Source organism: Phyllostomus discolor, chromosome 4 (assembly GCF_004126475.2).
Source record: "Phyllostomus discolor isolate MPI-MPIP mPhyDis1 chromosome 4, mPhyDis1.pri.v3, whole genome shotgun sequence".
Classification (NCBI taxonomy): domain Eukaryota; kingdom Metazoa; phylum Chordata; class Mammalia; order Chiroptera; family Phyllostomidae; genus Phyllostomus; species Phyllostomus discolor.
The window spans coordinates 33,315,189-33,342,326 of NC_040906.2; the positions used below are offsets into that span (position 1 = coordinate 33,315,189).

Consider the following 27,138-nt stretch of genomic DNA (forward strand, 5'->3'; position numbering starts at 1 on the left):
GATGGGGGTTAGGTGAAAAAGGTGCAGGGATTAATTAAGCAAAGAGAAAAAAACCTCATAGACACAGAGAACAATATGGTGATCCAAGAGCAAAAAGGGATTGTGGGGAGGTACAAGAGTGTAAAGGATATAAATGGTGATGGAAGGAGACTGGACTTGGGGTGGTGAACACACAATATGTACACAGATGATGTGTTATAGAATTGTACACATGAAACCTATATAATTTTAACCAATGTCACTCCAATAAATATTAAATATAAATAAATAAATTAACTAATTAATTACATGAATATTCATTGAGCATATGCTGAGGATGGAGAGAAGTGGATGAGAATGAGATATTTGGGAAATATAGTTTACCTTTTCTTGGGCTTGGAGATGGGAGATCCATTTTGGAACTACTATACTAATAATACATAGTATAAAGTACTTGCTGTTTTGTTGGCTTAACCTCCTGTTTTTTGATCTTTACATAAACTTCAAATAGTAATTAAATTCAAACAATACTTTGCATTTTACCTAGACCTCATGTATATTATCTTACCTATTCTTCTGAGGTAAGTAGATCAGATATTGTTATTGTCATAAAGAAAATGAAACTGAAGCTCTGGAAAGTTATATGCTTTATTTAGGTTTTCATAGGTACTTAGTGGCAGATCAAGGATTCAGGAGAGTGTCTGTTAGTGGAACCAGTAGTAATTTCATACTGTAGACTGTGATTTTACTATTTTCATCCTCCACTATTGAAAGATCTGCTAGCATCATTACTTTCAAGATATAGGAGAATCAAATGAATAAAATTAATAATAATAGTCAATAATTTGGTTGTGTACCAAAATACTGTCTTAATCTAACAAAAAATCTTAGATTTACCTTAGCTAAATAAGTTAAAAGAAAAAAATCCCCTAGAGCAGCCATTTCAGATTGGTTTATAGCTCAGGCAGAGTGGCCTGGAACAAAACACCGGTGGGGGCTGACCTTACCCTATACCACCTGGGGAATCCCAAAGCCCACTCACCCAGTGGGCAGCTACAGACACATCAGATCACCACTACCTGCCCCTGCATAGCTGATATTCCATGTAGGGCACATGTTGGTGGTGAGTGGTCACAGCCAGTCCTTGCAGTTGATTGACTTGGGTAAACCCATTGATTTGCTAACATCAACATCAATCAATATTCAACTAAAATGTGAGCATGTACTCAACTCATATGAAGGGCACACTTTGATTACCCAGCTTGGGTGATGGGGGAGGCTGTGCCATTGGACCCTATAGGACACCTACTACATTAGTCCACACTACCAAGACACAGAGTCAAAGCAGCTCCACCTAATAGATGGAAACAAACACAGGGAGACTGCCCAAATGAGCAGACAAAGAAACATGGCCCAAATGAATGAACAGATCAAAAATTCAGAAAAAGGGCTAAATAAGTAGAGATAAGCAATCTATTTGATGCAGAGTTCAAAATACTGGTTATAAGGACACTCAAGGAACTTAGTGAGGACCTCAACTGCATTAAAAAAGATCCACTCAGAAATGAAGGCTACACTAACTGAAATAAAGAACAATTTATAGGAAAACAATAGTGGAGTGGATGAAACCAAGGACTGAATCAATGATTTAGAACATAAGTAGACAAAAAAGAACCAATGAGAACAACACAAAGAAAAAGGAATCCAGAAAATTGAGGCTAGTATAAGCAGTTTCTGGGACAACATTAAGAGGTCCAATATTCTCATCATAAGGATGCCAGAAGGAGAAGAGAAAGAGCAAGAAATTGGAAATCTATTTGAAAAAAAAGAAAGAAATCTTCCCTAATTTGGTGAATGAAATAGACATGCAAGTCCAGGAAGCACAGAGAGTCCTAAACAAGGTGGTTACAAAGAAGCCCACTCCAAGACACAACACAATTAAAATGCCAAAGATTAAATATAAAGAGAGAATCTTAAAAGTAGCAAGAGAAGATCACTTAGTTACCAACAGGAGAGTTCCATAAAACTGTTAGCTGATTTCTCAAAAAAAAACTTTGCAGGGATTAAAAGGGATTGGCAAGAAATACTCAAAGTGATGAAGAGCAAGGGCCTACAGACAAGATTGCTCTACCCAGCAAAGCTATCATTCAGAATGGAAGGGCAGATAAATAGCTTGCCAAACAAGAAAAAACTAAGAAAGTTCACCATCATCAAACCATTATTATATGAAATGTTAAAGGGACTTATTTAAGAAAAGTATCAAAACTATGAACAAAAAATGGTAAAAATACATATCTATCAACAATTGAATCTAAAAAAAACAAAGTAAGCAAAACAAGAACGAAGACAGAATCATGGATATGGAGAGCATTTTGATGGTTTCCAGATAGGAGGGGTGTATCAGGGAATGGATGAAGAAGTGAGGGGATTAAGAAGTACAACTGGCAGTTACAGAATGGCCATGGAGATATAAAGTACAGCTGAGGAAATGGAGTAGTTGAAGAACTTATGTGTTCATGAACATGACATGGTCATGAACAATGGTGGGGGGATTGCCTCAGGGAGTGGGGTTGCTGGATGCATGGGGGCAAAGGGTGAAAATGAGGACAACTGTAATAGCATAATCAATAAAATATAATTTAAAAAAACATTGGAATCATTACCTGTGTAAATAATAGCAAATAATATTTGAATCAGCAACATTTAATACCTGCTATGTGACTGACATTATATTGCATAAATGAAAAGCTAACAACAAATAAAATAAATAGAAATCAAGTGTCATAAAATTTCCTTTAAAAACTTTGATGATTTGGAGAATTGTGAATTGACAGGCTTATTTATGTTTTTTATAAATTCCCAGTGAAGTTTCAGTTAGGATTTGGCACATTTTGGTCACTTGTATAGTTGGAAACTAATTGTGGAAATATTATCTTTGGGGTATTATTTTTAAAAACTTATTTCCAATTCTACATTATGAAAATATCAAAGACTCTCTGAAAACAATGTAACATGAGAACATTTGTCACCACTTCATGTACCTTCTGCTCCTTTCCTGTTTTCCCCATATGCCTCTACCCACTTCTCAGTCTTGATCCTTTACCACAATGCTTTTGGCATTAACTTTGAGGCATTCAGAACTCACTCATTCATCAAACTAACATTTTGAATAATACATTATGTACCAAACACAGTCCGTGGTGAGGCTGAGGCAGTAAGTGATAATAGAGAACATGGAGAGATTTTATTAATTGGCAGTGAGAATAGAGAGAAGTAGATGGAGCTGAGATATTTGGGAGATAATTACCCTATGTTGATAATCGATGGATGTCTGGAGGTAGCATTCTCCTAATGTTTGGTCAGTGAATTGATTATATTGAAATATTTTCTCAAGCAATTTTTGCTTCACAAGTCTGAGTTGATTTCTAATGAAAACAGAATTTTTTTTAGTGCTCATGTTTCAAGCAGCCTCATTGAGGTAAAACATATTTTTGAAGATGCATTCAGTTTTCCTGACGTTTGTTTTTGCATCATTAAGAAATTCATACAAAATGTGTTCAACATAAACTTTTAAAATACACTTACAAGAAAGCAAAACAGACTTGTCAACACTAAATAGGCTGTCAAAATAAATCTGTATAATGTCAGATAAGAAGTTACAAATGTTGAATAAAATATTTTAATGCGTGTTTTAACACACATTTAAAGTTCCATTTTTAAAAACCTGAAACAAATGTCTTTTCAAAGCTTTCTTTTGCAAGTAGATGTTGCAAGAAAAAGAACAAAACTATGAACAGTAAAATGGCAATAAATGAGTATCTATCAACAACTGAATCTAAAAAATACCCCAAACTAATCAAACAAGAAGAACAGAGACAGAACCATGGATGTGGAGAGTGTTTTGATACGTGCCAGATGAGAGGGGGGTGTGGGGAAATAGGTGGAAAGGTGAGGGGATTAAGAAGTACAAACAGGTAGTTACAGAACAGCCACGGGGATATAAAGTACCGTATAGAAAATGTAGTAGCCAAAGAACTTATACACATGACCCATGGACATAAACAATTGTGTGGGGATTGCCTGAGGGAGTGGAGGTTGCTGGCTGGAGGGGGGCAAAGGCGGGGAAATCAGGACATCTGTAATTGCATAATCAATAAAATAATTTAAATAAAAGAAAACAACTTTTTTCCTCATCTTCCCTCCCTACTTCATACCTGTTTTATGCACTAGTTCTTTTCCTGACCTCAAATGAAACATAATGTAGATCATGTGGTGTTTCCTGTCATTCCTTGTCCTCAATTACTTTTTTTATTGCAATTTTTTAATTGTTTTTCTTAATCACTTTTAAGCCCAGAAATAGTTTCATTTCAGTAGCTAAATCATTTATGCCTGTGTAATCTGAAATCTTAGCTTTCTAAACCCAGAGCCTTTTCCTATTTCCCATCTGGTTTTGTATCAGGCCTGGAAGTTTGAATTAGGACAAGTAGCATGGAGAGCTTTTCTCAGAACTCTGCCTCTTCTACTCACTCTGCTCCCTGGAGTTAAACCTAGGGGAAAGGGGGATTGGGGAGCTAACAGAACAGATTAAGTGGGCTGGTTTTCTTTTATTATAGTATTAGAAACTTCTGGACTTGACAGACATTCTAAGTTGCTGTTTTCCTTTCTGGAGGACATTTCTTGGATATCCAGAGACTTTCCTTCTGGAAACCTTCCACCTAATTTCCTGTATTACAAGTTACATCATCTACAATTTGACATTCATATCTCTGACTTTCAGTGTCTATGTTTTCAGAACTTCTATTGTTTGCCTGTTCCCCAATCCAGGAAGTTCCATTTTGGATAAAGTCCCATGATGGTTGTGTCTTTAACAAAAAATTGCTGGTGGAAGTTCTTCCCACCCCTAGTTCAACCTAACCTCTCTATTTTCTACTGCTTTAGGTTGGCAGCTACATCCTTATATCATTTTGATTTTCTGGCATGTATAAGAAACTAGTCCTCTGTGGGTTCCAAATCCTAGGAGCACACATATCAAGCAGTTCACTTGGGTTGTATCTTGGCTTGAAGCACCCTCTCTGCACTTTCCCTGGAAGTTGACAAAGAAATATTCTCAACCAATCTCTTCAATCAGCTGATGAACACTTTCGCTACTCCTTGTATTTCTTCATAGTAGGTGACAAGTCTAACATCAGACTACTTTTGTACCATTTCTTCTGCAAACACTGCACAGTTGGACTAGCCTCTTGCTTTAACATGTGCAACTATATGAGACCTCGTATTTTGTTCCTGTCCTTTGTGGTTTCAGTAAGAGTAGTGTTTTGTTTTAACTTCTCTTATTATATGATCCACTAATAGTTTTTCCATGTTTAAATATAGTGAATTGCATTAATAACATTTCTGATGTTAAATCATTCTTGTATTTATCTATGACCATAAGTGGTTATTTGCAAAATATTACCATCCATTGTTAACTGAATAAAGCCTGACTAATTTTTTTCAGAGAATCTGTCTCCTCTGTTTGCCTAAAAAATTGTGTTTTTTGTCCTTGATGTTCTGTATTTTCACCAAAATTTGTTCAAATGTGTTTGTTTTTTATTTATCATGTTTAGGAAATACTGTATTCTCTGAATTTGAGAATTTATGCTTTTCATTAATTCAGAAAAATTTCTAGCCATTACGTCTTTTAATTTTGCTTCTTATCCATCTGTTAATTATTTTTTGGAACTCTAATGAAAATATCTTCAACTTCAATCTGTCCTCCAAATCTCTTAATCTCTCTTTTCTTTTTCATTCTGTTTCTACTTGAATAATTTTTTTTTGATACTTACTTTTTTATTGTTGTCAAGTACAGTTGTCTCCATTTCCTCCCACCACTCCTTCCCACCCCAGCTATCCCCACTTCCCACCCTTGATCCTGCCCCTCTTTGTCTTTGTCCATGTGCCCTTTATACATGTTCCTTGACAATCTTCCTCCTTTCTCCCCATTTGAGTAATTTATTTACATTTTTTTTGCTTATGAATAATTTTTGGATATGTTTAACTGTCATTTCTGCATATTCATGGTGTTTTAATTTTAATGTTCATATTATTTGTTTCACTGCATCTGCTTTTTTCAGACAGTATGTTATTTTATAAATTATTGGATTCAATCTTTTATTCTCTCAAAAATTAAAAATTTTAGGTCTTATAATTCTAGTATCTGAAGTCATTGGGAATATAATTTTTTAAAATTATCTGATGGCTTTTCAGTGGCTTATTTCTTCATATGTTATACTTGTATAATTTTGACTTGGGGACACACATTTGGGATGTTTTATCAGTATTTATCTTGTTCTATTTTGTTGACATATCCATGGAGTGCTATCAACAATGGAAAACTTGCTGATGTTAATTCCTTAGCTAGGAGTTTTCTGAACAATCCTGCTAACATGAATTTGAATTCCGAGCCCTTATGAAGGCAGTCCTTTGGTTGAGAATAAACTGGGTTGGTGTTTCCGTTTTCCTTACCCAGAACCCCATCCATTTTTATTTAGTTATATTAGGCTATACTTTATTATGGTAACAAGCCCTTAAATCTCATTGACTTAGTAAAACAAATGTTTATTTATTGTTTATGCCAGTCCAGTGTAGTCTGGGGTAGGGGTTCTTATTCTGATGACTTAAGGATCCAGGTTCCTTCTATTTTGTGACACTATCGTCTCAATTCATGGCTTCTAATGGTATGTGCTAGGGAAGATATTTGGACTATCATATTGCTAATATAGAAGTCATGTAGACTTCTTCAACTGGTACAATTATTCAATCAGTTAATGGAATTGGAAATCAAAAAAGCTCTTTTGCTCACATGGCACAACTGTCTTTAGTGAGATTTATTATAAACCAATGTCAAATATATATAAATAAACATTTATAAAAATTTGGGCTCAAATATATATCTATATAGGTATATGTACATATTTTATATATACATATGTAGATATCTATCTTATATATATAATATGTATGTATATACATAGACATCATACATTAATATACAAAAGACCCAACATTCCCAGGCATCAAATGTGGGAGCATAAAAACTCTCTTAAGAGTAGAATTGATATAGAACTAGAATGTTTAATTTCCTTCAGTGATTATTGATTTTCAAATAACATTTTAATTGAAGCACCAGATTGTAGTACTATGATTGGCCATAAAGTTCATTCTTTATATTTATATCCAAATTATGTCAAAATAACTCAATTTATATCCTATAAAGCTCTTATGTTCTTTTGTCTCTGTATCCAGTCTACTTCTGAATCTTGCTGCTTCTCCTTCATAATGACCATCAGCACTGCCTCATTATTTCTTTCTCCTACTGTTATAATGTTAATTGAGACTGTGTTCTCCCACAGCTTGGGCAATGACAGTCTCCTTCAGCAGTCCATAGCTTTCCAATTCTCCTTTCCACTGGTTCCACTGCTTTTATTTTCACAGTTCCCATGTTGAAATAAAGGGTACCCTAAACTATGTCACTTCTCTAGTCCAAATTTTGTTTGTCTTTCAGGGTTAAATCAATATTTTATGAATAAGATTGAAATGAAAATGAGGTGCAGTTAATCTGAGTTTTTGTATTATCACCTAAAGTAACTACATTTCTTTCCCTTGCAGTTAAAAAAAAATTCTCAAGGGGAAAATAACCTTGAATCCCTAACTGGAGCTTGACTGCAGTGGGGTTAAGTTAAAGGGTCTGCAAAATCCCCTAGTGTTTTCAGTAAGTAAATTATTTCACTAGTCTAAAAGTAGGCCCAGCGTGGTTTACTAGAACAGGAGCCAAGGGAGCTAGAACAGTTCTAGCTTGTGGAAAATTGTCATTCTTTTTCTTTTAATTTTTTATTTTATTTTAATTTTCAGAGACTGGGGGTGGGAGAGAGAAAGAGGGGAAGAGAAAGATTGAGGGAGAGAGAAACATCAATCAGTTGCCTCTTGCATGAACCCTGACCAGGAACTGAACCCGTAACACATGCACAGGCCCTGACTGGGAATTGAACCAATGACCCTTTGCTTTGCAGGACAATGCCCAACCAACAGAGACACACGGGTCAGGACAGAAAATTGCCATTCTTAATTCCACGTATGTTTTAGAAGAATTAGTTTTTCAATAAATAAAAAGAGGAAAATATGATTTCATGAGATGTATATTACATTTGATAGATGTTAAAGGCAATAAAAATATTAGGCTAAATTCAAAATGATTTCTGCCCTTTAACTTAATATGCTTCAAACAATCAACTGACATGCTTTGCCATAATTGCTGATCATCCACTCACTCGCTATCTCCTGGAAGCTTTGTTTCTCTCTCCAGTTTCTCTAATGAACTCTGTTGTCACCAAAGAAATAGTGGTCACATTTAATTTTTTCTCTTCAGTCTGTGTCTGTCCTGACTTCTCTGAAACATACACCGTTGCACATGCTAACCTTTGTTTGCTCCACTATCCCAGCTCTACGCACTTTTCGAACACACACACACACATTCAAAAAGGTGAATATCAGACTTTTTTTACTCTTCTCATCCTTTAGCTGTGAGCATTAATCAAGACTAAGTTCTCAGCCCACTGATCTTCTCTTTACATATTCTTCTTTAAAAGGGTTCCTTCATCCTCACAGGTTCAAGTAAGCTCCATTCCTTTGCCCTTAATTTCAGGGTATCTTGGGCTGTGTTAGAATGAGTTGACTGAACACTGCCTACAACTTCGAAAATTCTTGGATCTGTGGAGTTTTAAATGTTCCATTATGGGAAAACCAAAGAAAATCACTAGGTGGAAAATTAATTTTCTGGAATATAGCAGCGGTGGCTCTCAAGGCTGGATGAAATGAAGCCATAGACTTCATGCAGTCTCAGTTCAGAGCATTTTAATTCTCTGTAGGTTCTTACACTCCCCATGATGGCCAATGAAGAAAAGTGATTTGTGTGAGAGCCTGGGGACCTCATTTGATTGAATGTAGATGTACTAAAAGTTGTGGTTAAAGTTTTTCTGTATCTTTCTCTTTTTCCATTTCCATTCTCTCATGAATATTTTCTTTAACTCCTTATTCTAGGTCTCCAGCCTTGCTGGACTTGTTGCTATAGTAGAATTTTGGGAGACCTTGAGTTTTGTTTTCAAGATGTTGGCTCTGCTCTGAGAACAATGCTATGCAATGGCTTTCTCTCCTTCCTTTCAATATGTCCCTAAATTAAGATTTAATTTTGAAAAAAATTGGTAAAATGGATAATTAGCTTATAAAATACATGTGTCAACTATTTGTGAAAACTTATACATTTTGTTTTGTAAAACAAAACAAACATTTTGTGGAAACATTCATATTTATATAGAACGTCATGGTTCTGCAATCAAGTTTATTTAACTATGAACACAATGGGAGAGACAGGAAATTTAAAGAAAAGAACCCTTGATGGAAATTAAATGGTTCACACACGGGAAGTTTGTAATCCATCCTCTTGCTGGGCTGGATTGCAGACATGTGCCTGTGTCACTTTGAAAAGAAAGCAGGTGATCAGGACTAATCTAAACGTGTTAATGACAGATGTGGCAAACAGACTCATAATAGTGTGTGCTGCTAGCTGGAGGTCCTTATCTGTGAAATATTTTATCAGGATGTACCTGTTTGTAGTAAACAATTGTTAATTAGCAGTGACTTATAGTAGAAAACCTGGTTTATGAATGGCTCCTTGGAAATTACTATGTAAACTGTGTGACTATCTGCTGTAATCTGCTGTGTATGAATCTCTTTACAGCTTGGATTTTTAAAATTCAGTAAAATTTCATACTGTGTAAGAGTTCTAACTTTTGTGTTTGGTTTGACAGTTTGTGTTAGGTTAGCTCCATTATATATTGAAAGTAATAGTGACTTTGGAAAAGATGGGTCTATGGGTTCTGGCATTTAGATTTGTTTTACTTAACTTTTACAACCTCAAGTTTTCCTGGTGTTTATATAAAGAGGGCGCAGACTTCTTAGAGGAGTTTTTGCTATCAGTAAATGACAAACTTGTTTAAATCATTAGCTACAGCAGATGTCAATCTCAACTGTATGGCAAACTTCTGGAAGTCTAGGACTCTGACACATAATTCTCTATATCCTATACTCATACCATTATACCAATACAGAGAAGTTGTTCAATAAATACTTGTAGAAAGAATAAATGTTTCAAGAGGTAAACAAAAAATATTAACTTCCCTGACTGAAAGTCTTTTTTATAAAAAAAGATATATTAGGCAATTACTAGAAAAAAAATAAATTGATCTCGGGGCGTGGAGTCCAAACCACCAACAGCATGGCTAGGTAGAAAGACAGCATGTCCATTATCCCAGAGTTTTGTAAGTGTTCTTATATATCAAGTAAGGGGAGAAAGAAGCCATTCTGAAAAGATTTTTCATTAACTACAGACAAAGGGGATGGGAAGTGAAGCAAGGTGAGTCCAGGTATAGGTGTACTAGAGTCTCCAGAGAAGAAGCATCCACTCCTGTGGATTAGCTGTGGGCAGCAGATAGGGAAGCTCACATGTAAAAAAGAAGCTGAGGCTCCTGAGATTTAGTGGTTCCTGGCTGTTCTGTATTTTGAATAATTGTGACAATAGCCATGTGGAAATTAATACTAAGTTTCAACTGATATACTTTTGTCAAGCTGGTCTACAGCTATTAGCATGCTAACTGTCCTGTCTCTTTCTCTCACTCTTCAGCCATTGTAATTTTAGTTTAGAACACCTCAGATTTTTTCTTGTCATAAATGACAAAAAAACAACATGGTGAGTGGAAAAATTTTTTTTAAATAAAAAATTCTGATGACACAGAAATATTTTAGACATAATTAAATTCAGTACAAGGCAGCTGTATAGGGGAAACTGATAAATGTGCACCAAAATCTGTTTTTCCTTTTTTATTTCTTTTGGGAGGAAATAAACTTATCACTAGTCACAGCGTGCCTGCCAGTTGAGGACAATCCTTCCCAGCCCTGTCTTTCCACAATGTGCTTATATGATCATATTGTTGCCAGTGCAACAGGAACAGAAGAGCCCAGTGTAATTTCCGGGCCTAGGCCCAAAGCTTTGCAGATACACAACTATATTGTGAGCTGAACATGGATGTACTTGAAGCCCAGCTTTGATGGTGCAGGTGAGGACACACCCCAGGGGATGCCAGAGAGAAAGGTGATGAAACTAACAGGTTGTGAATGACAGTGGAGAGTGGAGCAACCTCCTGTGAACCTAGAGTGGTGCTTGGAAGAGAGGCAAGAAATTTTATTCCTTGATTTTGTTCTTGTTAGATCTTATGGTAACAGCAACTTCACTTTTTTATTCCAGTATAAGCATGAAAAACCAAAAGAACATAAATATGTTTTTGATTGGTAAGGAGATCCAATTTACTTTAGTTAGTTTGAGTGTGGCTTTGGAGAAAAAAAGCTTTAAAAGGACAAGTTTATGATCATATTACTTTAGTCTACTTTAAAACTTACTCAAGTAGTATCATTTATATTTAGATGTTATTTTACACTTAACACTAACAATCAAATCTCAGAGAGATATGAAATTTAAAATCTGCCAGGGAACTTTAAGATATTTTTAATAATCTTTTAAAATGACAGTGTGTTGATACTACTACATTTTTAAACACCTTTTTAGATGTTAAATTCTCCCAAAATAGTTTTTTGAAGTTTTTGTTACATAAGATTTTCCCTTACTTTATCTATTTTTAAACATTTGAATGTCTTCTTTTTCAAATATATGAATCCTATTGTTTTTGCCCTGGAAAATTTATTGTATTATCACTTCAATAAAAACTTTTCTTTTTTAATAGTGCTCAGCTGTGAATAATTTTAGGTCAACCTTTGGGAGAATAATTCAATTTCTCTTTCTAAGTTCTTTTTCATGCTACAGTTTCACTTAGATTAAATTCCTAAAATGTAACAATTATACATGCACCACACTTCAAAGATGGTTGCTATGGGAAACAAAAACACTTAAAATTTGGCTAGATTTTAGCTTCAGATAGGTTTAAATAACTAGTTTCTTATCAAATACAGCCATACCTGAGTACTCATTGGCTTTAGAACTCGTTTAATCCTGTACTTGTTGCATTTGGAGAAAAACAATTTGTCAGCACTCAGCATTTGCTTGGGACTCATTGCACATGATAGAGCTTGCATGAGTCGTGACGCTGCTCCACAAGAGAAAATGCTTCATCACTCATTGCTCCCCACTTGTCCCTGCTCTCTCGCAATGAAGCAGAGGTCAATGTGTCAGTCTCATAGTGAACAGATCAGAAGCCCCACATCCTTGTCATTACTGTCTTGTACTTTTGTGCATTTTAAGTGCTAATCATGGATCACAAAAAGTTAAGAGTGATACCACTAAGCCTAAAAGGCAGTTAATAAGAACCATGATTGCAAATAAAAAAAGATCATAGCTAAGTATGATAGTGGTTTAGGTGCGACTGATAACACTCTGATGTTCAAGATGCAGAGAAAGATGATCTTGACAATAGTGAGAAATAAGGAAGCAATTAAAGCAGTGAGTGTTGATAAAGGTGCAAAGTCTGTGAATAGGCAACATCCACAAACATAGGAAGAAGTTGAAAAATTGCTTTACATCTGGATTAATGAAAAACAGCAGGTGATAGCATTTCTAAGGCAAGAATTTGTGAGAAAGCTAGGCAACTGCATGCTGATCAGTTAAAAGACAAGCCTGGAACAAGTGGTAAGAGCACTGAAGTGTTTAAAGCCAGTCATGGATGGTTCAATAAATTTAAAAAGAGAACTGGCATTCATAGTGTGGTGAGGCATGGGGAGGCAGCCAGTGCCAACAAAGAAGCTGCCGAAATCTATGTCACTGAGTTTAGTGAATATGTAGAGGCTGAGGATTTTGTTCCCCAACAAGTGCTTAACTACAATGAGATTGCTTTGTTTCGGAAAAAAATGCCTAACAAACCTACGTTACTCAAGAACAAAAGGCATTTCCTGGGCACAAGCCAGTGAAAAACAAGCTAACCCTGTTATCATGTGGGAATGCTGGTGGAAATTTAAAACTTAAGCCTCTAACAGTGTATCACAGTAAAAACCCATGAGTTTTCGAGAGAGAGGATGTGAGAAAGCAAGGTAAGTGTGATGAAGGGACAACAGTAAAGCTTGGATGATGAGGCAGTTCTTTATAGAGTGGATGAATGATGTTGTTGGCCCCAGTGTGAAAAAATATTTGCAGGAAAACAAACTGTCTCTCAGGGCTGTGGTAATAATGGACAATGCTTCTGCTTACCCTCCAGGGTTGGAGGATGACTTACTGGAGGAATTGAGTTTCATAACCATGATGCTCTTGCCTCCTAACACAACTCCTCTGCTCCACGCCATGGACCAGTAGGTTGTTTCTAACTTCAACTTTATGTGAAGATCCTTTTCCAGAGGTGTTTTGAAGTAATATTAGATATACAGTTGGCATTCAGAGAGTTCTAGAAGGACCATTTTAATACCCTCCACTGTGTTACTCTTATAGATGAAGCTTGGTGTGAAATCTCTCACAAGGCCATGAACTCTGTCCAGAAGAAACTGTGGCAGGAAGCTGTAAGTCCAAGGGACTTTGAAGGCTTTGAGGATGGTCCTGGTAGCCCAATAGTGGAGCATATTGTGTCTCTGGGGAAGTCCATGGGCCTGGAAGTCAATGATGAAGATGTCAAAGCATTAGTGGAGGAGTGCAGAGCAGAGCTGAGCACTGAGGACCTGCAGGAACTTCAAAAGGAGCAGCAACAGATAGTGGCTGAAGAAATTTCTTCAGCTGAGGAGGAGGGAAAAGAGGAAGCATCTACTGCACTGATAAAAGAAATGTGTGGTAAATGAGTTGAAGTTCAAAACTTTGTGGAAAAGCAACTCACTTGCCAAATAAAATAGACCTGAATGTGGATGGTGCTGTAGCATCATGCCTATACCCAGCTGTCACCAACAGTTGGTGGCATGTGAGAGGGGATGGGAATGAGGTGGAGGTGACTACCCCAAACCCACAACCAGATACTCCACACAGCAATATTTTCACCAATATGTCCCCTAGAGCCAGGGTTATAAAAGAAACAATAAACAGATGGGACTTCTGCATGGCTAAATAGAACATCAGCAAAATGGAAAGGGAACCAACCGTATGGGAAAATATATTTGCTAATGATATCTCAGACAAGGGTTTGATCTCCAAGATATATAAAGAACTCACACAATTCCACACCAGGAAGATAAGCAATCCAATTAAAAAAATGGGCAAAGTAACTAAACAGACGTTTCTCCAAGGAGGACATATAGAAGGCTAAGAGACATATGAAAGGATGCTCAGCATCACTAGCCATCAGAGAGATGCAAATTAAAACCACAATGAGATATCACTTCACACTGGAAAGAATTGCCATAATAAATAAGTCAACAAACAACAGATGCTAGTGAGGTTGTGGACAAACGAAACCCTTGTGCACTGTTGGTAGGAATGCATACTGGTGCAGCCACTGTGGAAAACAGTGTGGTATTTCCTCAGAAAACTAAAAATGGAACTGCCTTTTGACCCAGCAATTATACAGCTTGGAATATACCCTAAGAATTCTGAAACACCCTGGCTGGTGTAGCTCAGTGGATTGAGCTCGGGCTGTGAACCAAAACATCACAGGTTCAATTCCCAGTCAGGGCACATGCCTGGGTTGCAGGCCATGGCCCCCAGCAACTGCACATTGATGTTTCTCTCTCTCTCTCTCTCTCTTTCTCCCTCCCTTCCCTCTCTAAAAATAAATAAATAAAATAAAAAAAAAAGAATTATGAAACACCAATTCAAAAGAACCTATGTACTTCTGTGTTTGCAGCACTATTTACAATAGCCACGTGCTGGAAATAGCCAAAGTGCCCATTAGTAAATGAGTGGATCAAAAATCTCTGGTACATTTACACAACGGAATACTACACAGCAGAAAGAAAGAAGGAGCTCCTACCCTTCCCAATAGCATGGATGGAACTGGAGAGCATTATGCTAAGTGAAATAAGTCAGACAATGAAAGACAAATACCATATGATCTTACCTATAAGTGGAACCTAATCATCAAAACAAACAAGTGAGCAAAATATAACCAGAGACATGAAAATAAAGAACAAACTGACAGTAACCAGGGGGTAGGGGGAGGAGGATAACAGGGCAAGAAAGGGAAGGGTCAAGTCAAGGAACATGTATAAAGGACCCATGGACAAGCACAATGGTGGGGGAGGGTATTGAAAGTGAAGGCAGGGGGTAGGTAGGGCAGGGGAGAGAAATGGGGGAAAATGGGGACAACTGTAACTGAACAACAATAAAAAATTAAATAAATAAATAGATCAATCAATCAATCAATCAATCAAAAAACTTTATGGAGTAGTATCAATCAGACAAAGCTCTAGCAAACTGAAATGTAGACCTGTTTAATGAACAATGCCTCACTTTAGAAACATTTTGAAATATATAGGAACGACTTTCTCTGGAAACTCCCTAAACCTGAGTCTTCAACAGTGTTCAGTGAAGCCAAGAGACAGAAAACAGAAGAAGCCACAGAGAAATTGCCTGAAATTTTCTTGGAAGAGGACTCCTCTTCCAACAATTAACCCCTCCACTCTTTCTCCTCTACCTTGACACCATTCCATTATGCCAGGAACTCCTCTCAGTACGGGTAAAGTGAAGTCAAATTTTATTTTGTTTCTATGTAATTCATTGCTTTTTAATCCACATATGTTTAGTTTTAAATTCCTGCATTACAAATTAACCTCATTCCTTAATATTAGCTCAGTAAAATGTGAACATGCTGGGGAACTTTCATGAATTATTTCTAATTACATTTTTTCTTATGGGGAAAATTAGTTCTGTACCCCTTGGTTTGAGCACTTGTCATGAGTTCTGGAATGAATTAATGGTGAATGATGAGTACTGAGGTAACCTGTAAAAAGAAAATGATTTTCAGGTTAAATACCATTATTATAAATGTTCTTAGGATTGTCTATCACAATTTGTAGCATTTATCAAAAATATAATTTCACTTTCTTTTTTTGGTAATATAATTAACATCTTTGTCTAATGGCTGTGTTCAGAAAGATACTTTGGCTGTTTCTTATTGTTGCTGTAGCTCCAGTTCCTAACACAGCATCTGACATTGTATATGTATGTAATAAATGTTTGAAAGTTAAAGAAGCCTCAGAAGTTAAAGATAGATATATTTTTAATGCATATCTTATATCACAAATTGTATACCACACTTTTCTCATACCTGGAAACTATTTTTCCTTTATTTTTATATATTTTGAAATGTATAAATTCCATTTAAACACTATAGAAACATTTACTCTTATATATGTGAATGATAATTTTTTATATATCTGGATGAGCTTAATATAATATATGTCATAATGAAAAATACAGAAAACATCAACCATCTAAGAATTTCATGTAGGAAAAAACAAATATGCAGTATTAAAAGCATTATTTATGATAGGCCAGAATGTTCATATTATGACAAAACTTCAAATTATATTATTTTAATATTATGAAAGTAGTATTAATATATAAGATATTAAATATAACAAAAAGTCCTATTAAATTATGGCATTTGACATAACATTCCCAAAGCTCAATTGCCCAGTTGCTTGGTCATAGCTTGGCAGTATATTAAAAAAATAGCTTTCAAACATTCTAAAAATAATTTTATAACAATGAAAATAAATACTGAAATCTGGTAAAAGTGAAAATGAAGAGGGAGTAGATTATTTAAAACACACAGCAAAACAAATAATTATATTTCCTTCTTACTCTTATTTATGGGAGCTACCAAGAAGACACCCTTTTCCTCTTACCAAGTTTCCTCAAACTCTTCCCTAAATCCAGCCCATGCTGAGACTTGTTCTTCCTGTATTGCCTGTTCTTCTTATATTCTGGATCTATCTAAATCACTCCCGAACAATCACTGCGCTCCTCCCAGCTTGTTCTCTCACTCACTCATAACTCAAATCTGATGCACCAGGGTTGTATGACTTCATTATCAACAGGTATCTTTGTTTTAGTTCTTTGTGCTAGAACATAAAACCTGACAACCAAAACTGCAAATGAGGAGGCAAGCTTCAGTATAAATTGCCAAAAACATGAAAAATTATAAACTATCCAGTATTATCTAGGATTCAACCAAATCAGAACTCTATTATTGTCTTGTAGGATAAGTTTGGCTATATATATCTTAAGTCTGAAGCATATGCATACTTAATAATGAGCATTTTAAGTCGTAGGGATTTATTTTAAGGAAAGAATCATTGCTTACAGTAGTAAAAAATGGAGATGATCTAAATATTTAAGAATACAAATGACTGATTCTTTGATGTGAAAGAAATAACTCAAAGTACTTTTTAAAACTTATTTATCCAAGTAGACAACAAACATTAAAACAATAAGGAGATATGATGATTTGAAATACCAATGCATAAGCTAGTCACTTTCAATTGTGGATACTGCCTAGTAGATTTTAATGGTGCTGTGTATTTGTATACAGTCCTGGCACCTTTGAATTAGAGCAATATTTACAACCTTTATAGTAACAACAACAACAACAACAACAACAATGATCTACCCTTTCCATTTTAGCTATTCTTTTCCAGAGGAATAACAAGTTCATATCCTGATGGAAACAAAATAGAGGTGGTCCCACTTGGAAAGAAAGGAAATAGAGGTATATTATGCTGCCTACTTAATTTTTCAATAAAAAGAGACTGAAAACTGAAGGAAACAATTATTAAACAATATTATTTAAAGTCTTTGTTTTCCATGCTTTGAAATAACTTTATATACAGGTCTTCTAGAAAACAGTATTATGCATTATCATGGATTGGAAATTTAACGGATTTAAAGTCATAGTTTGAAGGTTAACTAGAGTGTTAACTGGATTAACAAGTGCCTACAAAGGCCAGAGATCTGGACTGATGTTTTTCCTGTAAATGATTTATTTTTTTTGACTCGAGGTCACCCAACCTCCCCAAGTAATAATTTCAAGGACTTACCATAGTTCAATTATAGTCACAAATAAAACATTTAAATTTAGCTCAACAGCAGAAATAAACAGATCGTTAAAAAGGAAGACCTTTCTTCATCTGGAGAAGGCAAGAAATAATTGTTCTTTGTAAGAAGCTTTCATCTTTTCTCAAATTTGAAACTATAACTTTTGTTTTGACAATATTGACATTGCAAAGTTTTTTCCTAACTTAAAATGCTTTTCTTTTATTTTTTTTTTACCTAAAAAAGGGACCATTTAAATTTTGAAAAATGTCATTTTTAACATTATAAATACAGGATCAGTTGTTAATATATTACATTCATATAATGCTTTGGAATGGTAGAAGTGTGTCCATGCTGGAATAAAAAATCCTTGACCCTACATCAAAATGTAGGCAAATAAATATACATTTTTATGTTTTAAAGTAAAAAGAAATATGTGTATAATATAAATTATACCTATACCCACACTCCTGAAAAACATAGAATTAAAATGTATATATTCTTAAATAATTTTACGGGCACAGAGAGATCTGATCCGATCACTGGGAGGAGTGGGGAGGAATGTAGGAGGAGGTTGCTTGAAGTAATGGTAAACAGTGTAGGATGGGATTGGCTGAGAGGTGCATGGGATTATGGGCCAGAAGATTAAAAAAAAAAAAAAGAGGGAAGAGACGGGCTCTTGAGCATTCTTTCTTCCTGGATGAGGTCTGTGTGGTCGTGCTGCAGCTGTTCGCATTTCCCAAAGGGCAGTATTATGGATGGGAAGGAACCCCCCGGGCACAGCCTAGGATTTGGCTGGCTTGGCAGAGGGTGGCAGTGTTATTCTTCTTTGAGTGTGTTTTAGAGAGGGCAAGCTCGGAGGCAGAGACTGCTGTTCCTCCAAAATTGTGTAGCTTTTGTATCTCTTGTTGATTTAGTTTGTAAACTAACCTTATAGAAATAAGATAATTAAAAACTAACAGGAGAATGATAGGAGAATTCAGGTATTGAAGAATTTAGCCTTAATTGATAAGCTTAAGTGATTAAAGCTATAAATGACTGATGTATGTGGAAAGCTGTTATTCCAAAATTGTGTAGCCTTTGACTAAAGACTCCTTTCCTTTATCATCAAAACTTCACCCCTAGAATTTTGCCTGGGAATGACAGTGGGCAGCAGGACCCCACTTGCTATTTAGTAACCTTATGTTTATAAGATTCTTCTATTGTCGGCTGTAAATGAAGTTGGTTTATTGTTTTATAGAATGCCTTTGAATCACTATATATTCCTTAGCTTCTTGTTTCCTCAGTGTTTGTTTTCTCTATTCTTTGTCATTCCTCTAAATCACATTATGTATGTGATTCAAATGTGTGATTATGGTCATTTTTTTCTCCTTGTCTGCTTTTTTCCTAGACTGGAGACACCAAAGTGAAGGGCTTTCTAACCATTTATCTTGCTCTACTGAGAACATGCAGTGATAGAGAGAATCTGGCACATTTGATGACTTTTCTTAAGTGATTCCTGGAGTGAAATATCTTTAATGCACTTTTTGTCTTCAGTGGAGATAAGACAGGGATGGAGATTGTTAATAAGGTTGCTTAGGATTTTGTTTATTCACTGTTTTTCTTCTCCTAGAACCAGTTTTGGGTTAGTGTGACGAGGGCAGGATTAGGAGCAGACTGAAGTATATGAGCATCAAAGTCTGTCAGGAAGTTGGTCCTATTTGTGTTGCTGTTGGTGGTGGTGCCTTATATTTGTTGATTTTCTCCCTTTTGAAATAAACATTGTTAAGGTTTAAGAGAAAGAGAGTCTCAATTCAGTTTTATTTTTCCTCTTTAGTAGTGTATTTTCCTTGAGTGTTTCTTATGGGACACATCTCTGATTATCTTTGTTGATTCTCATATGACTCAAGCCCATGTTATGTTATTTGTATAATGAAAAGATTAATACTAAAAATCAGAGTATTGCTGTGAGCTTTCTGTTATTAGCCATAGCGGAAAAGAGTTGGGATCATATAATCTTTTAGTGTAAAAAAAATCTTTAAAAATTTCAAACGACTGTTTAACCATGTCCATTAATGTTAATTTAGGATTCATGCTTCATATAAATGTTTTGTAATTGAACCTATAATAATAGTTATCTGGTACTTGCTAAGTGCCTGGGAATATGCTTTGAAGTTTACATGCCTCATTTTATTTAAGTCTCACGTAAACTTCAAGAGACTTTAAAGATTAGGAAGCTGAAGCTTAGAGAGAGGAGAGACAGTAACTGCCTCCGAGTCATTATGTATGACCAGGTTTGGCTCTTAGACTGAGCTCCTAATGACTATGCTGTGTACCTCTTTCAGTTTTAATTCTAGTGGTTAGCCAACTTTCTTAATACATTAGACTTTTTCAAAACCCTGGTCAAAGAGCAAATAAGTAAGACTCTTAAAGAATTAAAGCAATAAAATGGAAGTGTTTTAGAGCTAGGAAATTTCATCATTACTTCGAATTTTCTTCATGGGATGTTAAGTAGTAAATGGCCCAGATCTTGCCTTAACTGGTGCATATACAATAGTCATTTTCTATGACATTAGTCACTTTCCTTGGTTGGAGAGACACCACTGAGTCTGATCTATGCTTTCCACTGTCTCCTTGTCCAGAGGAGACTAAGAGTCCTCTAAATGTCTGTCTTCTGATAAATGTACTTTTCTTTACTTCTTTTCCAGTTATTCAACTGGAGTTCTCTAAATGATGGGTCTTTCAGTTAGTAGGCCACAGGAAGATAGATAGTTTCCCTCTTAGCAAACCTCTATTTCCTTCTTTTCCTACTTCTCAAGGAGAACCTTCAGACTGTTCATTTCTAGTGCCACAATGACCTTAGAGTAAGCTGTACGAGATGCATGCACTAGGAGTGTGACCTTTCTTCCTCATGATGTGGTACCATGTCACATGAAAGGGATTATGGGAAAATGTTTCCACAGATTTTATTACTGATTTTATTATGATTGTATTTTGTGCTTCCCTGGGGTATGAGTCTCTCCATCAGTTTCCAGATTTCTCACAAATAGAATTGGTCCATGTATTGTTGAAGCAATATCCACAGAGGGAAGAAGGGTCCGGGGCTTCATATTATGCCATCTTACTAAGACTATTCCTCTAATAAGCACATATTTTAATTGGTACATTTTGATTTCCATTTGGCTCATTAATTTGTACATGGTAAACTACATGATAAATTTATTATATATGATGCATTTTAGCCTATTCTATTACTGTACCTGTAGTAAATGTGCTCCTTCATCAGTGATGTATAAGTGGAGAGCCAAATGGAAATCATATATTTTTCCCTCTGGGCCTCTAGTAGTGTGAGAGGCATATACTTCTGTAACCTGGAATGTACATCCAAATCTAGAATAAATACCTGTCCTGGTCAGGACCTACCAGCACAATACATACTTGGAGTCATGAGTAATAAGTTAATGTAATCCATTTGCCAGCTACAGACTGATGTGGACCCTGTCAATATGCAGCCCATAGTTGCTTTTAGTCTCTGATGTTAGTGTTGAAAGAACAGAACAATTGTTAATTACTTTTTGAGCTTCTGAGCACACAGTGGAATATATTTATGTTTTGTTGATTGATTGTATGTCTCCATGATAACTCATTTTGTATACCCAGGAAACTACTTTTCCATTTTTTTTATTGAGGTATAATTGACATACATTATATTAGTTTCAGGTGTACAACATAATGATTTAATATTCATATATATTGCAAAATAATCACCACAATAAGTCTAGTTAACATCCATCACCATCCAAAAAATTACTTTCAAAAAGCAAACAGGGTATTTATTTGTTAGTTTCAGAACCCTTCTGAATTCAGAGGTTTTTTAAAATGAGCTTCAGCTTAACCCATTTTCATTTGTTTCCTCTAGAAGTACATAAAGCTTTTTATAGCAAAGTCCCACACTGGAATTTCTCTTATCTTCTAGTCATCTGTGGCCCACTTCCTGAACCATATTTCCAGTCTATTGGCTATTTGTTAGCAGTCCAAAGTGGGTATGCCTGATGCTTCAAGAGGGCAAAACTCCTAAGGTCAGGTCTTGAAGTGAGGAAAGCTTTGTTAATTGAGAATGTGTCAACTGAGAAGATGGGATATCTTGTGGTTCCTCAAATCCAACTTAAGAAAGTGCAGAGTTCAGGCCTCTGTTATGTCAAGGGAAGGGGTTTTGGGAGGTGCAAGAAGTGATAGACAAACCGAGACAGCTGGGTACTAACAGGGGCTTGAGGAAAGTTAGTCTGTTGACTCTACTTCAGAAGTGTCAAACTCATTTTCACCGGGGACCACATCAGCCTCACAGTTGCCTTCAAAGGGCTGAATGTAATTTTAGGATGGTGTAAATGTAGCTGCTACTTAACAGTTAAGCAAGAACTTGGTGCTGCTGCTGGGTGAAAACAAGGTGCCAGGGCTGGATTTGGCCCACGGGCCTGGTGTTTGCCACCTGTGCTCTACTTGATGGGAGTTCCTTAAGTAGGTTCCCGAAAACCTTGTTAAACAACCAAGGTTGATTGTTACCTTCTAGTAAGGGGCTATTTTTGTAAAACTCGAGCTGCAAGCAGAATTTCTCTCATGATTAGCTTATCTTGTCCACAATAAGACTAAACAGAAGCTGTTAGCCTGAAGACCATGGGAATAGAGCAGGATTGAATAAGATGGAGTCAGACAGGTTGAGCATTTCACTCTATTACATACTAAATAAAGTTGGTATAAATACATGCTATGTTACTTTTATTATCTAGCTCTCTGAGTAGTATCCCTTTTAATTCTGACCATTAAGTGGAGTTGTATTTTTCTTCTCTAGTCAAAATAAAATGATCAGCTAGTTGTAATGCAGCTGCCTTCCAGATTTTTTTGGCTCTCTAACATTGAGTTGCAATCTGTGAATCATGCTGCTTATAAGGCAGCCTTAGGTAATATTCTAGTCCAGACTCCATGACTGCAGGGTGGTGGTATGGGCTTTTGCCAAAGGCTTTAGCCAGCTTGAGTTTTCTAGCTGCTTATATTTCTATTATCATTTTAGCATCTGGCTAGAGTGGGGCTGTATGGGTCAATGACCATTTGGAGCTTGAAGAGAGCCTAATGCTATGGAAAGCATTATTCAAATTCAGCTTTTTCCATTGTTATTATCTGAATAGGGGCCAATAAAATTTATAGATGTGGTATCTGATTTCTTTAGAAACCAAGCAATCTTTGTACCTCTTTTTTTTTTAGTTTGGAGCTAGACAGATAATACATCATTATGATTAGTTGAGGAATGTTGTTAGAGGTTCTGGCCCATGTAATCGCTTAGAATTTTATCATTTACGCTGAACCCTATATTTTAGTTGGGTTAATTGGCTATTCCCTGGTAGTTATACAATTAACCAACATTTAGAATTCACGTTTAGCTTGATTTTTAGCTTTAGATATCAACATTATATTATTGATGTAATGCATAAAAGTACTTTTTGATGGAATTAAATCAACATCTCTTCTTACCAGGTAGTGGCAATAAGCAGGATAATTTAAATCCCATAGAAGCATAGTAAATGTGTATTGGAGTCTGTTTCACATGAATGCAAATTAGATTTTGACTTTTGTTCAAAATAGGAATGTAAAAAAGGAATCAGTAGTCAAATTAATCACAGAATACTACTCTCCTTTAGCTTGTTGCCCAAACTGAATTGTTAACATCGTATGAGGAACAGGTGATGCTATTGAAGAATTCTCTTTATTTAGTTCTTTAGAGTCTACAGTTAGTTTCCAGGACCTAACATCATTTCTCACATGCTACTTGACTATTAATAGTCAAGTAGCTGGCTATTGTTAGATTTTTCTCAATTTCAATGTCTCTGGTTATATTTTGTTTGCTTTTTTGTTTTGTTGATTATGTTCTGGTTAAAGGTGAGATCATATGATATTTGTCCCTCACAGCCTGGCTTATTTCACTTAGCATAATGCTTTCCAGTTCCATCCATGCTGTCGCAAAGGGTAGAAGATACTTCTTTATCTCTGCTGTGTAATATTCCATTGTGTAAATGTACCATAGTTTGAGATATAAATGTACCCTTGTCTGAGATATCATTGGCACATATGTTTTCTCATATAGTTCGTTCTCTTTTTATTTTAATGCTGTTTTCTTTAGCCATGCAGAAGCTTTTTAATTTGATGAAGTCTCATCTGCTTATTCTTTCCTTTATGTCCCTTGCTTTGGGGGACATATCTGTGAAGATGCTGCTGTGTGGAATATCTGAGATTTTCCTGTCAATGTTTTCCTCTAGGACTTTTATGGTGTTTCAACTTATATTTTTATCTACCTTGAATTTATTTTTGTGTATGGTTGGTGATCAAGTTTCATTTTTTTTTTTTTGCACATAGCTGTCCAGATCTCCCAACACCATTTGTTGACGAGGCTATTTTTGCTCTATTTTATGCTTCTTCCCCCTTTGTCAAGTATTAATTGACCATAGAGACTTGGGTTTATTTCTGGGCTCTCTATTCTGTTCCATTGGTCTATGTGTCTGTTTTAATGCCAGTATCAGGCTGTTTTGATTACAGTGGCCTTGTAATACAGTTTGATATAAGGTATTGTGATCCTGCTTTGTTCTTCTTTCTCAAAATCGCTGCAGCTATTTGGGGTCATTTATGGTTCCATATAAATTTCTGAAATGTTTGTTCTACATCTGTAAACTATGTCATTGGTACTTTAATAGGGATTGCACTGAATCTATAGGTTGCTTTGGGTAGTATGGCCATTTTGATGATATTAATTCTTCCAATCCATGAGCATGGTATATGTGTCCATTTGTTTGGTGTCTTCCTTAATTTCTTTCTTCAGTGTTGTATAGTTTTCTGAGTATAGGTCTTTTACCTCCTTGGTTAGGTTTATTCCTAGGTATTTTATTTTCTTGTTGCTATATCAAATGGGATTTTTTTCTTATTTCTGTTTCTGATGTTTCATTGTTGGTGTACAACAATGCCTTTGATTTCTGAGTATTGACTTTGTATCTGGCTGTTTTGCCAAATTCATTTATTAGGTTGAGTAGTTTTTTTATTTTTAAGATTTTATTTATTTATTTTTAGAGAGGGGAAGGGAGGGAGAAAGAGAGAGAGAGAAACATCAATATGTGGTTGCCTCTCACATGGCCCCCACTAGGGACATGGCCCACAACCCAGGCATGTATCCTGACTGGGAATAGAACCTGCGATGCTTTGGTTTGCAGCCCACACTAAATCCACTGAGCTATGCCAGCCAGGGCAGGTTGAATAGTTTTTTGGTGGAGTCTATAGGATTTTCTATGTACGCTATCATGTCATCTGCAAACAATAATGGTTTTACTTCCTCCTTTCCAGTTTAAATGCCTTTTATTTCTTTTTCTTGTCTGATCACTATGGCTAGGACTTCCAGCACTATGATGAATAGGAGTGGTGAAAGCGGGCATCCTTGTCTTGTTTTTTATCTTAGCTGGAAAACTCTAAGTTTTGTCCATTGAGTATGATGTTGGCTCTAGATCTCTCATATATGGCCTTTATTATGTTGAGGAATGCTCCCTCTATTCCCACTTTGCTGAGTGTCTTTATCATAAATGGGTGCTGTACCTTTTTCCGCATGTATTGATATGATCATGTGATTTTTGTCTCTCATTTTATGTACTTTTATTTTTGAATATTTTACTTTATCCTACCAACTCAGTTACATTGCCATTTACCCTTTTATTAGCAAGTTAATTTATGTGTATATTGTGTATCAGTTTTTAGAAATTTCAGCAAAATTTTTTTACCACCATGGATGGTTTTCCTGCATACCAATGCAAATGGTCTTAATGTCTTTGCTAGGACATTGAACCAACAGTCTCTAGCCATCTTGTCATTTGGAATATGTTTTTAAATTCTCACTTTTTTAAATAGCACTGCTTTGGAAGAGACTGCAGATTCTGCCTTTATGTCATCACTAGCATTTTAAAATGCATCAAGCCTAGAGTAAATGAAGGAGTTGGTAAAGTGGCTGAATCTCATAATCTCTTATAATGATCCATTAAAACTTTAGTAGTGATTCCAACTATTTTTTCATTTTCTATACCCTTTTAAATTAATCATGTGAATACTTCCACCCAACTTAAATGTCTTAAGGATTTTTTAAAAATCCACTTTATTATTTTTTTTCTTCTGAATAATTTGAATCTTTTTCATCACTCAATCACTACATCAACCATTACTTGAATCAGAGGCGTATAATTAGAGGATACTTTAGTATCATCCTAAATTGTTAATATTGCCACCAATTTCAGAAGCTTCAGAAGGATTATTTCATTTGCTATCTAAGTATTTCATTTAGTATCTAATTTCCCCTCTATAGGTATGTTTTATGTACCTTGACTTTATGCAGCTTTACAGATTGGCAGTTTTAGCCTCTAATGATATTTTTGTAAAAGTTGCAACTAATTAAGGATCCTGAGTAACTCCAAACACACTCTTCCATTCAGCAGTATCTTTTACAAGCGAAATAGCTCCTTGGATCTGAAGGCATAAAATTCATTTTAGCTGAGGCTTCCAGGGAAGCTGTTTATACCACTGCACAAGTGCCTTACTGTGTTTTGTTTGCCTTTGATTTCTTCCCCTTGCACTGTGCGTAGTCTTTTTTAGTGATTCTCATTTAGACTGAGTTACATTTTAATAAAAGAAATATCTGCCTGATTACCTTTTTGGCGTGCTGTCCCTCGTCTTTAAGATGATCAACCATAATTTGGGGGACTTGGCAGCTTCAGTTCTTTCTGCTACTTTCAATTTTTTCAAAGTAGCCCAAATTACAGAATCCTTGGCTGACTTTCCCTCTACACTAATTTCTTTCTAAATCCTTGTAGCAATTATCCTTGGTTCAGTACCTGCCCCTTCTAAGTTCTGATTTGCTTTTCCTCCAGTCAGTGGTTACAGCATTTGCATGACTTCCAACCACAAGTGTCTTGGGAGTCAGCCTGTCATCAAAGGTTCACATCTCCTTTTTCTCATCTTTCTTTTCCCCAGAGTGTTAGCTATCATTCAAATTATAGAGTCAGGGATCACTTCCATACTCCACTCAATATGACAGTGATATCAATTACACAAAGTTGGAGAAC

The 27,138-nt window shown here is 35.7% G+C and overlaps 1 long non-coding RNA gene across 1 annotated transcript; it reads left to right on the forward strand.

The window, feature by feature from the left end:
* Nucleotides 1-2,584: 2,584 nt before the first annotated feature.
* Nucleotides 2,585-14,372, forward strand: LOC118499864. The gene is made up of 3 exons (XR_004902410.1): nucleotides 2,585-2,757; nucleotides 9,662-9,669; nucleotides 14,361-14,372. It is a non-coding gene; the product is annotated as an uncharacterized LOC118499864 (long non-coding RNA).
* Nucleotides 14,373-27,138: the final 12,766 nt, after the last annotated feature.